We start from the raw sequence: 12,400 nt of genomic DNA on the forward strand, positions 1-12,400 counted from the left end.
GGCACAAGTAGCCGCGGGTGGGTGGAGTGTGCCGGGAGGGGGCAAGAGGCAGCCGGCCCCGAGCCCCGCCCGGCCCGCGGCGGCGAGTCCCGTCCGCGCCCCGCCGAGCTCCGCCCGCGGAGGCTGCACGGAGCAGCCCTCGGAGCGCCGAGCCCCGGCTTCCCCGGGGCTCCCAAAGTTTGCGGTTTGTCCCGCTTCCGCCGAGGAAAGCGAGCCGGAGCTTGCGGGAGGCGCGCAGAGCGGCTGCCACAGCAAACTGATACATTAACGAGTAATTGATGGGGGGAGCGCAGTCTCACGGGGAAATAAAAATGTGGGAGTTTTGAGGACAACCTACCTTGTAATCCTCATTTTTTTATGCGCTCCGAGCCATATCCTTCCTACTCTTATCTGGCAGAGATCTTTCCTGGGTACAACCTGATTAATTGATGCTTACGAAGGCATAACTGATTCTTCATGATGGCGAAATAATTAAACGTGCTTTCTGTACTTCATCTCTTCTTTGAGGCAGTTACCTAGTTGATCTTTCCAGGATCACACTCAGTTGTGGTAAGTAACTTCAGAACCTGCTGGTTATGATACTATTTGTGATGCTTCCTATTGGGGTCGGAGAAGGGAACCAGCCTTATGGGAGTCTTTGCTATCACGTTATGTACCTTTATTGCATGTTGTAACAATGCGCAATAAATAATTCAGTGTCAGTTGCAACAATTATAATTTCCATGGCCATCATTTACATCAAAAGTTTTTCTGAAGTGACATATATCTGTTTGTGCTATTTACTTAGAATATCCCAGTTTGCAAAGTTTGCTGATACCCCTGCATAAAATTAGTTGTGTTAATTTAAAGAAAACAAAAGGCATAAATGAGACAGTATAAGTGAAATGCACAGTATTATGGGGTTTTGTATGCCTTCTTTGTTCTGTCACTGAGTCACTGTGCTGGACTGATCGCTTTATAACCACACAGAACTATGCACATTCACACAGCAGTACACACTGAGATCCTTAGATATCTTCTTCAGGGTCTCAGGGAGAGGGGTGTATTCTGGCCCAGGTTTAACAGCCCTTGTAGCTACTGCAGCTAATGGTAATAGAAGTCCTGTGAAGTTTTCTTTTAGCTTTCCCCGTCTGAGATAAGTGAGGCAGAGCATGTCTCGAAGAGCATTCACATTCAACCATTTAATTTGGTGATTTAGAAGTAGATTCTGCTTTCAGATGTATATTACATTTCCTAGACTGATGGTTAATTATTTCTTTACATCAAAAGGCTGTAAGAGAAGAACCTTGATTTGCAACTTTCTTCTCAACCTGTAGGTTGCTTTGTGGAATTCTGAAACAGTTTTTTGTTGCTGATCCAGCACACTGTTAATGAGATAATAGTATACATATATATATGCACACACACACACACATATATATATTTATAACTATTTGGCAACTTTAAATGCTGATATGGTGGAGTAAAAACCTAAATGATTAAAAAAAAAAAATCCTTAGCATTGATTTCCCTTTGAAGTCACACGTGCTTACAGGAGAAATGAATAGAATTGTCTTTTCCCAGAGCTCAACAGCACAGGAGCTCTTCTGCAATTATCTTGCCAGAGCTTAGATGTCTGTTCTTAAGCTGCTTATAGCTTAAGTGTGGGCCAGCTACATGTCTTGAATCTTCTACAAGAACCTCAGCTATCATAAAAGAGTTGTTTGTTGTTGTTGTTGTTTTTTTCACTTTAACTTCTCTGCTTTGTATGAAAAACTTCTGTTTTCCCTATTTGACAAAAATAATTTGCCTGCTGTTATGAAAAAAATGTCAAACAGTATCAATTTTGTTTTAAAACAGCTAGTAAGTGTGTCAGCAACCACTGAAGTTGAATTTCTTTCTGCCTTTCCCTCACTTTAACTTGGCAGCAGATAAACACTCCTCCTCCCACATCCAGACTACAGTTCTGTCCTTACAATCAGTTTGCACGGGAGGATCCATTGAGCATTAGATCTTTGTTTTCCCACTGGGGACAGCAGCAATTCAGAGTTCACCAACACTGCAGACCTAAGAGAAAGTCGATCTTTGCTTTTCAAACCATAAAAGCAGCTGAGCCCTTCTTGATGCCTGGTAAGGAGAGGGGCTTTCAAGGTGTGAGGCGTGCACCAGGTTGCTGTTGTCTCAAAGTACAAACGTCTGTCTAAATTCTTTTGACAAACTTTTAACAGCAAATTAATTATCATCAAAAACAGCCTAACTTGTGTCAGGAGGGAAAGTTCCACAGGTGTTCTAGCAAGTAACTATTGCACCCTTGGCATAGTGGTTGGATCTTGGTGACTCCCCTCAAACCTTGCCTTGTCCCCAGCTCTGCCTGCTGCTCCCTATTCATGCCGCTCCCCCTGCATGCCGCTCCCTATTCATCTTCCTTACTGCAGTGCCAAGAAACTTCTCGCTTCCCTGGGGTGGAGGACAAGGACATGCTTGATCAGGCCAGCAGTGTCCATCTCTGCTTCTTGCAAAAGTAAGGTTAACTTTACAACAATTGTGGGGGTTTTTTGGTTTTGTTTTTTGTTGTTGTTGTTTTTCTAGAACAATACAGTTTCTTCTTTTCAACAAGTGATTCAACCAAATGAGACAAGTGCGGTACCTAGCAAATTTTGTTAAGGTGTATATAACCCAGTATATATTCTTAGTAATTAAATGCTGAAATTCATTTATATTCACATGAAGCTATTATACAAATATTTTGAATTGTTTGAGATTATGTCATTAATCTTTTCTGCATTGTTTAAAGATTCTTTACTGCACTGTGGTCGCAGATGCCACTCATTTTTTCGGGAAGAGATCCCAGTAGAAAGCAGTATACCAGGGCATTGCACAGAAATATCAAAATAACATTTATTTATTCAAAATAAGCAATGGATAATGCATAATATGTAAAAAATTATACGCATCACAGAGGGTTTCTAACCCCCAGACAGCTCTTGAGACCAGAGCAATTGCAATAGGTACAGTCACCAGCTTCGAAGTGCTCGCATGACCAAGCACCTGCATTTTTTTTGCAGGCAGAAATGCTCTAACTGAGGAGAGTAGATTAGCACCAGGATTTGATACTTTAAGCAAACACTTGGCATTCTAAAAATGGAGTCATTGTTGTTCCTGTGTGGGTTAACTATATTTTTGATTCTCCACGCCTCCTGTCATGCACCTTAAACAAATTCAAGCAGGAATAATCCACCCTTTCTTTTGCTTTACCTCTTCTCTCTCTCACTTACTTATCAGCCTTCTCCATATCTTTCTCTGTTCAGCTCTTTCCCTTATTCTTCTATTTCCTACTTGCCTGGTGGATTTTTTTTTTTTTTTTTTTTTTTTTTCCTCCCCTTTTCTGGTGTGGCCAGGTTGTTTAACCTTTCAGGTGCCAGGCGCAGCTGTGGAAATTAGTAAGCTTGCTGAGCTATGGGATTGGCAGAGCTGTAAAATAGCCAGGCCAGGTTCTTGCCCTGAACACAGGCGTTTTGTTACTGACAGCATGATATACTGTCTTTTATTTGTGTGAGAAGCAAGGCGTGGCAGAGTAACCCTTTTTTTACTTCCCTCTGCATTGCAACCGGCACTGCTCTGAAATTGCTTGTAGACTTTTTTCAAGTTGGTGTAGCTCTCTTTCTGGGAAGACTCACGACAGAGAGCGTTTAGCTAGATACAAATAAATGATTGTCCTGCTGTGCAGCTAGGAGAATAGAATAGAGTAGAATAGAATAGAATAGAATAGAATAGAATAGAATAGAACAGTTCCACTGGAAGAGACCTACGACAATCAGTCCAACTGCCTGACCACTTCGGGGCTGACCAAAAGCTACATTTCATTAAGAGCACAGTTCAAAAGTCTCAACTATTGATAGCTTGGGGCATCAGCCATCTCTCTCTAGGAAGCCTGTTCCAGTGTTTGAACAGCCTCTCCTTAAAGAAATGCTTCCTGATGTCCAGTTTGAAGCTCCCCTGGTGGAGCTATTTCCACCATGTTCTGTCACTGGATACCAGGGAGAATAGATCAACACCTCCCTCTCCACTCCTCTTTGAGAGTCTGTAGGAAGCAATGAGGTCACCCCTTAGCCGCCTTCTCTCCAAGCTAGACAAACCCGAAGTCCTCAGACACTTCTCATAGAACATTCCTTCCAGCCCTTTCACCAGCTTTGTTGGTCTCCTCTGGACACATTAAAGGACCTTCACATGCTTCTTGACTTGTGTGGGGCCACTGCACGCGGTGCTCCAAGTGAGGCCACACCAACACTGAACACAATGGAATAATTCCCTTTTAAGGCCGACTGGGTGTGCTGGGTTTGATGTACCCCAGGTTGGGTGTTGCCCGCTGGGCTGCCCGGGCAATGCTGACTCCCACTGAGCCTCCTGCTGGCCAGCAGCCTCAGATCCCTCTGCAGGAATGCTCTGCAGCCACACCTTTCCCATCTTACGCTTGTGCCTCTTTTTGGTCTCCGAATTTTCATCAGTGCTGAACAACTGAACTGTATACTACAGAAAGACAAATTTGGAAAGTTGCACCTTTGATGGAAAAAATCTCTGCTGATATTACTCTATTTCTGTAAAGTCCAGTATTAGCTGCAATGGTACAATGCAAGTTTTCAGGGACTGTAGATACAGGAATGTGGCATTCCCAGTCTCAGAAGAAAAATAATATTATTCTGCTATTTGTTTTCTGTCACAACTGAGTTTCATGAGCTAATAAACATAAAACTGTTGTGTGTGCCTGTGCACTGTGCCAGTAGGTAACCTTAGAAGGGGTTGGTTTAGCAAAAAAAGAGGGCTCCATTTTAAAACCAAAGAACAATGCAGGCAGGAAACCAGATATCAACTGACCTGAAGTTTAGGCTGGAAATTGGAGGAATGCTGAATTCTGATTGGTGGAGTTTGGAGTGTCTTGGTTGGAAATTCAGGGATGAGAACTCAATGAATTTTTGGGGCAGATTTCAGTCAGCTCATAAAAGTGGTTCTATAATGTGTTTGCCAGTTATCAATGGGCTGGTGGTGAAAACTGAAAGTCACTTCACCTTTTTATAGAGTTGTAGAATGCTTTGTGTTGAAAGAGACATTTAAATGTCGTTTAGCCCAATGCAATGAACAGGAACATCTTCAGCTAGGTTGGGCTATAATACTACAATATAATATAATAAGAAGAATAATTCCAAATTAACTAAAAAGACCCTCAAGGTGCAATATATATACATTTTCTCAAATTTTCTAAGTCTTTGATAGATAAAGTGAGAAGTGTGCTCAGGAGGAGTCACATGATTGACACTAATAAAGATAAAGTAGTCAGTGGTCTTGCAGGCACCAAGAAACTTCAGTAAGGTGGTAATCACAAGCCCAGGAGACTGGACTAGGTCATCTTTTAAGAGGCCTCCAAACTTGTCTATTCTATGATTCCACAATTTTTAAAAGGTACTTTAGAAAGGGTTTATGTGCTCTCTGCATTTACAAAGGATGACAAATTGCAAAAAAGGAACATTTTAGTAAGCTACTAGGTTGAATTTTCCAGCAGGAATAAAAGGGCAATGAGGAGCCTGTTGAACTTCCTTACTGGAAATTCTTAGGGTTAGGATGACCATTTGTCAGGAAAGATAGTGCTAGAATTGATCTTCTGTTGACTCTCTTCTGTTCCCATTTGCAATAGGCAAGTTTGACTGAATAAAACATAAACTAATTAGATGGGACAGTGAACTCCAGTCCTTTAAAGCACTGGGCTTTCCTATTCATCATCTCCTGGTGACATGAGAGGGGCTGCTGATGTAGTCAGGTCCTGTTTATTAGTGTAGATATAGAATGTAGAATCACAGAATCTTAAGACCTTAAAGACCATCTAGTTTCAACCTCCCTGGATGGGATGACATGCAGAGAGATCTAGATAGATTGGAGCATTGGGCAGTGATTAATTGAATGAAATTTAACAAGCTGAAATGCTGGATTCTGAACCTAGGATGGAGTAAAACTGAGCACAAATATGAACTGGGAGAGGAGTGACTGGAGAGCAGCTCTGCAAAAGAGGCAGGGACACCTTCCACTAGATCAGTTTACTCAAAGCCCCATCCAGCCTGGCCTTGAACACTTCCAGGCATGGGGCATAGTGTCTCAACACTCTCACTGTAAAGATTTTCTTACTAATATCTAATCTAACCCCTTTTTCAGTTTAAAGTCATTCTCCATTTTCTATCACTACATGCCTTTGTAAAAAGTCCCTCTCCAGCTCTCTTCTCGGCCCACTTGAGGTACTGGAAAGCTGCTGTAAACTCTGACCTTATTACTTTGTGTGCATTTGATTTTTCTTGTAATTAATTGAATGGATGGTGCTGTGGTCTAAAGCACTTCCCAGAATTAGACTTCTTTCCCCCTCTCTTTTCCCCTTTTGTCCCATCACACCCTACTCCCCCAGGAAAAAGACTAGTTGCTCTTTCACCTTCTTTTTCACTTTTAATCTACAAATCAAAAGAAGAATATATATTGCTAGGAATTTGCCATGTTGCCTAGTTTTACATGAACTTTGCTCCTCGGCCCCTGTTCTCTTGAATAATGCTTGTGGGCTTTACTTTGAATCCTAGATTCACTTTTCACTTATTTATGTTCATACATTGGGATTTTCCTGTGACCAACTTTAAAAATGTTTAAAAGTACTTGCTGATGACAAAAGTGGAAGGAAGCAATGCTGTGAAAAAGACTCATGCCTGTCACCAAATACCAGTGTTAAAGGCCTGAACGTACTTTGATCTTAGCTAAATTAAATAATGAAGGATTTTCAGGATAAGTGAGAAAATAATAAGGTCTAGTTTGGGAGCTTAAAATATCAAGTGAATTACTCTGTGAATCACAAATGGTGATAGAACAAAGTAAGAGCTGGTTCTGGTAAGACTTCTGTCAGAGAGGGACATGGACATGCACACTTCTGTGTGGGATGGTTACAGGATATGTATCCCACCACTTCAAGACCACTCATATTCTGTTGAATCAAAATATGTACTGATTTAAATGACAAAAAATAAAAATCCCAAATAACCCAAGGGAATGCATTATCTTTTATTTTTCCCCCATGGTTACACATCTATGAATGTGCAAACCATATTGGTTAACATCAGTGTTGACTGACAGCTATTCCATTAAGACTTGTGTGTTTCAGATGCTTTCAGATGATTCCACCATAAGAAGTATGGATTCCAGACAATCTCCTAGAACTGAGACTAGAAAGCTTTTCAAAGGTGATGAAGAAAGCTATTTGCAATCACTAGCAATCCATGCTAATTTTTTTAGTTTAAACTCTGAACTTAGTTGTAATAAAATTTAAAGCAACCCCCACATGACAATGGAGCAGGACTGATAAGACTCAGAATAAAAATGAGTGTATTTCTTTTCATACTGTCTCTGAGAATGGCAATGGGAGATGCCATTTAGGAAGTGTGTACGAGCCTGGACACTGTTTGCAGTCCATCCCCTAGTACTCACCCAGACTGGGCTATTTAGTTTGTATTTGTTGACCTGTTACACATGAATTTATCCAGTCCCTTTCTAAGGCTCTTGGTGCACCTACAGCTTACCATGGGTCACTTTTATTCAGTAATATATTAACTAAGAAGGTCACAAAGATAAAACTCAGATGTACATACCCAGAAACAACACAAGAAAAGCATTACTTTCTCACTAGTATTTATAAATTTTGCATGTCCAATAGCTGTTGTTTTTCTGTTTATATTCAAATATTTGATCCAGAGTGGATTTTACAGTCAAATAGCATTCATTATAATAAATATTCAGCATCAAAGACTCAAGATGTCCCTCTGCATGTGTGCTTCAGGCACATTGCTGACAATGTATTTATAGGGGTTACCAAAACACCTTAACACTTGAGCACCTTGCAATCATTGATGAATTTGCAATCATATTCCTAAGGGGAAGAGATTAAGTTGCAAGTCTCCTTTTCAAAGACAATTTACAGAAAATTCAGAAAACTTAAACAACTTACCGAGATCATACAGGGAATCCTGGGGAGCCTTTGTCTCTTGAATTCTGGTGTCACAATTCACCTCCCTGACAACCTGAGCCTGCAGTGACTGGCAGAGGAACAGACCTTCACCTAGATCTTTGGTACAGGATCACTGTAAAATCAAAGCCTGCAGGTATAAATTACCATTTTTTTAACCTAGATTTTGACTGGCTTGAAACAAACCTTTAATGAAGGAGCTGTAAGGAAGCCTGTAATAATATACTGGTTTTTAGAGCTTTCCCAAAAAGTAAGAAAAAAAAAAAGATTAAACAGGTAAATATCTAAATTTGCAGGTAGGCTCAACAGCAGAGGATGAACATCAGAAGTCGGGGAACATGATGGATGTCAACTAAGCAGCTTTTGTTTCCTAAGTTGTCGTTTTGTGACTGTTCTATTTCATAATTTATTGCACTGTATCCTGAATTACAAGATGCTGTTTAACAACTAGTCACAATAGGAAAACATGACAGATTCATCATTATCTACATGTGCATCCAAAACTGTTACCAACTGTATTTTTGTCATTACTCTCCTTTTTATAAAATTTAAGTGCACTTAGAATGTGAAATAACATTGTCTATTGACACATTTTTTTACTTTGTATCTGTGCTTCCAAATATTTCAACTAAAGCTGCTTGAGCATAAAAACTGGTGTTGTGTAACATAGTTTTGTTTTGTTTCTGTTTAGGCAGGTTCTAAATACTCAAAGGATAAATGATAAATTATCTTTGTTGCAATGGAATTGGCAGCATCATCAGACTGATAGCAAAGTTGCTATAAATTTGACGATGGACAATTTTCTCTTCTAATTTAATTTCCTGAAAAACACTTAAGTCATTATCTGAAATATGTGTGAGTGCCAATTATCATTCTGTATGAAACTGCGGAAAAGAGATGTCAAAGTCTTAAGGTTAAATAAAATGATAGATTAGATGACATTTGCTTACTACATGATACTTTTTTTGAAAGTGGTAATTTACTGAGTTCAGAAAAATCTCTGTACAAAAATAATCCTTACCATGAACACCAGTCTGAAACATTAGAAGGAAATTTGATTTTAGAACCAAACTGCTTTTTGTTGGTTCAACTCATTTTGACCAGTATGCAGTGAATGTACCTGTGATGCCTGTGCTGTCCAAATACTGTGTTTCTAGAGACTTCTGCTCTCCTTCTGTCTGTGGCTTGTAGTCCAGCATTAATTTATAACTCCTCTGAAGCACTGTTTCAGAGTTGCAGGACAGAAGGGTATCACAAAAGAGGCTGTCTAAAAAGAGAGAACAATGCAGAGAATGATGGGTTGAGGAAATTGTACTGTAATTCTTGTGAGACCTGACACACGTTTCAGCTTGACAACCTGAAATAAAGTATTCTAGTCAATTTGACACCTGAAATAAATTTGTTTTGGAATGACTTAACCTTCTAAATCAACACACTTTTTTTTTTTTTTTTTTTTTTTTTTTTTTTTTTTTTTTTTTTTTTTTTTTTCCCCAAGAAAACCTCAACAGTTTTAAGGAAAGTGTATTTCCCACTGATAAATGGAAAAAAAAAAATATCCTGAGCCACTCTGTGTTAAACATGATGTTCCAAATGATCATTTATTGTATTCTTTCAGTGCCATTCAGAAATTATTACAAACAAATCTCTAATATTTTTATTTATGAAAACACAGGCCCACAATAATGTTATTATATTTTAAATAAAATTAAAATTATGCATTTGGTGACTCAATAGTGAGGAGCACTTGAATTATGCAGTTATGTTAATTCAAACAAAACAGCAGAGTTTTTTAAAATTGTTGCTTAAATTATGTACCCTTTTCATACTGCGCATAGTAAGTGCTGCTCACAACAGTTTAAAAGTGTTATTTATTACCACAGAATTAGGACAGAGTAAAAAGTATTGAAACCTGCAGTTCAAATTAAGACAGTGTTCCTAAGATAGAAATCTAATGGCACCCTCAGCTTGTGGCTCTGTTTTCTTCCATATCAGTAGACTTCTCATCATGCCAAGATCTCAAAGTGCCTGTTTAAAACTGTAGGATCCTATTCCCAAATAAACCCAAGTTTTTTAAAAAAACCCCAAAAACAAACAAACAAACAAAAAAAGCAAAACATACACTTGATATTGCTGCTGACTCTAAGAACATTTTTCTTGAATGGTTTAGAGCACAATTGATTGATATCACTGCTGTGTTTCTTCCCTGAAAAGCATTCCTTCTTTATTATTAAACAATATGATTAAAGATAAGACAGCAAACAGGCTTTGAAATTACAACTGGAAGAAACAAAACCCCCAAACTACTGTCTGCTGGCCAGAATCAAACTATATGCTATTTTTTAAACAATGAAACTAGAAAAAGAATCTGAGAGAATTTTTAATGAACCAAGTATTTGTTCACATCTTCACACACGTTTTTTTCTTCCACAATTTGTAGTAACCTAAAAGAATCCTCAATTCACTAGGAAAACAGTTTTTAGGAAGTTTGTAAAAATTATACAGCAGTGGGAGTTAATATTCGGAAGTGTACTGGATAATGCAATTACTGTTTGTTGTGAGAAACCAATATTAAAAGATGCTAGAAATATTTCAAGAAACTGTATTACATAATAATTAATAATTAAAAAGTTGGTAAGAGATAGCACTAGAAGTAGACAACCACCACATAAGCAAAATCTGTCCTTCAAAACAACTTTTTTTTCTCAATTTTTCTATTAGTTTTCTATTTCTCTATTTTTTCTATTCATTCTTCCCCTATTTCTAGACATGCAAGAGGCCATAGTTCAGATACTCATACTTCACACAGCATTCTTGTTCAAGGAATTCTGCATGTGCTCCTGAAGTCTAGCTTCATTACTTTGAACACAATTCAGAAAAATATTTCTGATTTGCTTAGGATGATTATGGAAATATTTACACTCAATTTTTTTTTTACATTAAAATATTTTTGGTGGGGTTTGACTGTATTGTGTAGGCTTTTTATATGCCAGATAGTCATATATATTTAAAATATTTGGTTTTGAACATAAACAGGTGGTTAGCGAAATGAAAGGGAGTTTGTCAGCAATTTAGTGAATTTCTGCACAAATTCTCCAGATGTAAAAGGATATAGCTTTATATATTAGTACCTATTTTCCTTCTTTAAAGAATGGCTCCAGGAACCATAATTACAGTTAGTACATAACTTATAGGAAAGACTAATCCCTTTGAAGTCAATGCAATTTTAGTGATACTTAAGTTAATCAAGGCTACAGAAATAAGCAAAACCATCAATACATCAGATTTTATGGGGAGAGCATCTGGTATGCTCAATTGCTGTAGAAAATAACCTGAAGCTCTGGAAGGGAACTTTCTTGGAGGTAGCCTTGGATTTGGTCATAACTCCTAGGGATTACTGATGTTGACAGTGGCATTGACTCAGGGGGCACTTCAGGGTGTTGTTGACAGCAGATGTAGTTGCATTTCCAAAAACATCTTTTAAAAAACCTTTTCTTGGTATCAGACTCAGAAACCAGCCATCCATTCCTTCTGAGGTAAGTTAGTCTGGATATGCAGTTGAGTGTCTTTTCCATTTTATAGAGTGGGAGCTTCACAGACAACTCTTAAACTTTTCACTAACCTATCTGTCAAAGCCAAATAAGCAAAATTTGTGGGGAAACTACTGATTTTGTGGTCTAGCAAAAAAAGCTAGTCCTTCCCTATAACTCTATATTATTTACACTGAAGCAATGTTTGGTATGCTATGGTTACTATACATATGATACAGAAGTAAAATGAGATAAAAGATATATTTTAGTATTTTGTTCCTTCAGATCACATTCTAAGAAAAGTTAAGGTAGTATTAGAATAATAGAGTCCAGAAGAGCTGTTTTTGTGGGAAAATAAAAGCCAGATTTAATGAAGTTTATAGACTCATAAAGACTTTTTCAATTAATACATTCAAATAAACTTTCAAAATATCAATGCAGAATACATTGACATATGAAATAAAAATTTTCCACATTGCTTATTAGCAAATTTATATTGCTTCCAAGAGTGTTTTTTCTGTTCAGGATGACTTCAGCTACCAGTGTCAGTAATACAATACTTGCTATTGCCTCCTGACATCACAAAGTTTCCAAGATTTTTCTTAACAGTACTTGAGATGAGAATTGGCACAATATATTATAGCCCTCTTAGTATAATCTGACACTGGCAATTTAAATGGTAGTCATAGTTTGGCACAGAAATCTGACTAAGAGTTCCTGGTTGTCACTGAAGTCCTTTGAAATTTAAGCAAAGTTGTAATGGCAATGTAGAAAGGATGAAGCCAACATCTTCCTGGGTGACAGTGTCAGTGCGGCAGCACCAGCTGCGATGAATCGCTCCTCATCATAGCAGGAA

Source organism: Hirundo rustica, chromosome 1 (assembly GCF_015227805.2).
Source record: "Hirundo rustica isolate bHirRus1 chromosome 1, bHirRus1.pri.v3, whole genome shotgun sequence".
Classification (NCBI taxonomy): domain Eukaryota; kingdom Metazoa; phylum Chordata; class Aves; order Passeriformes; family Hirundinidae; genus Hirundo; species Hirundo rustica.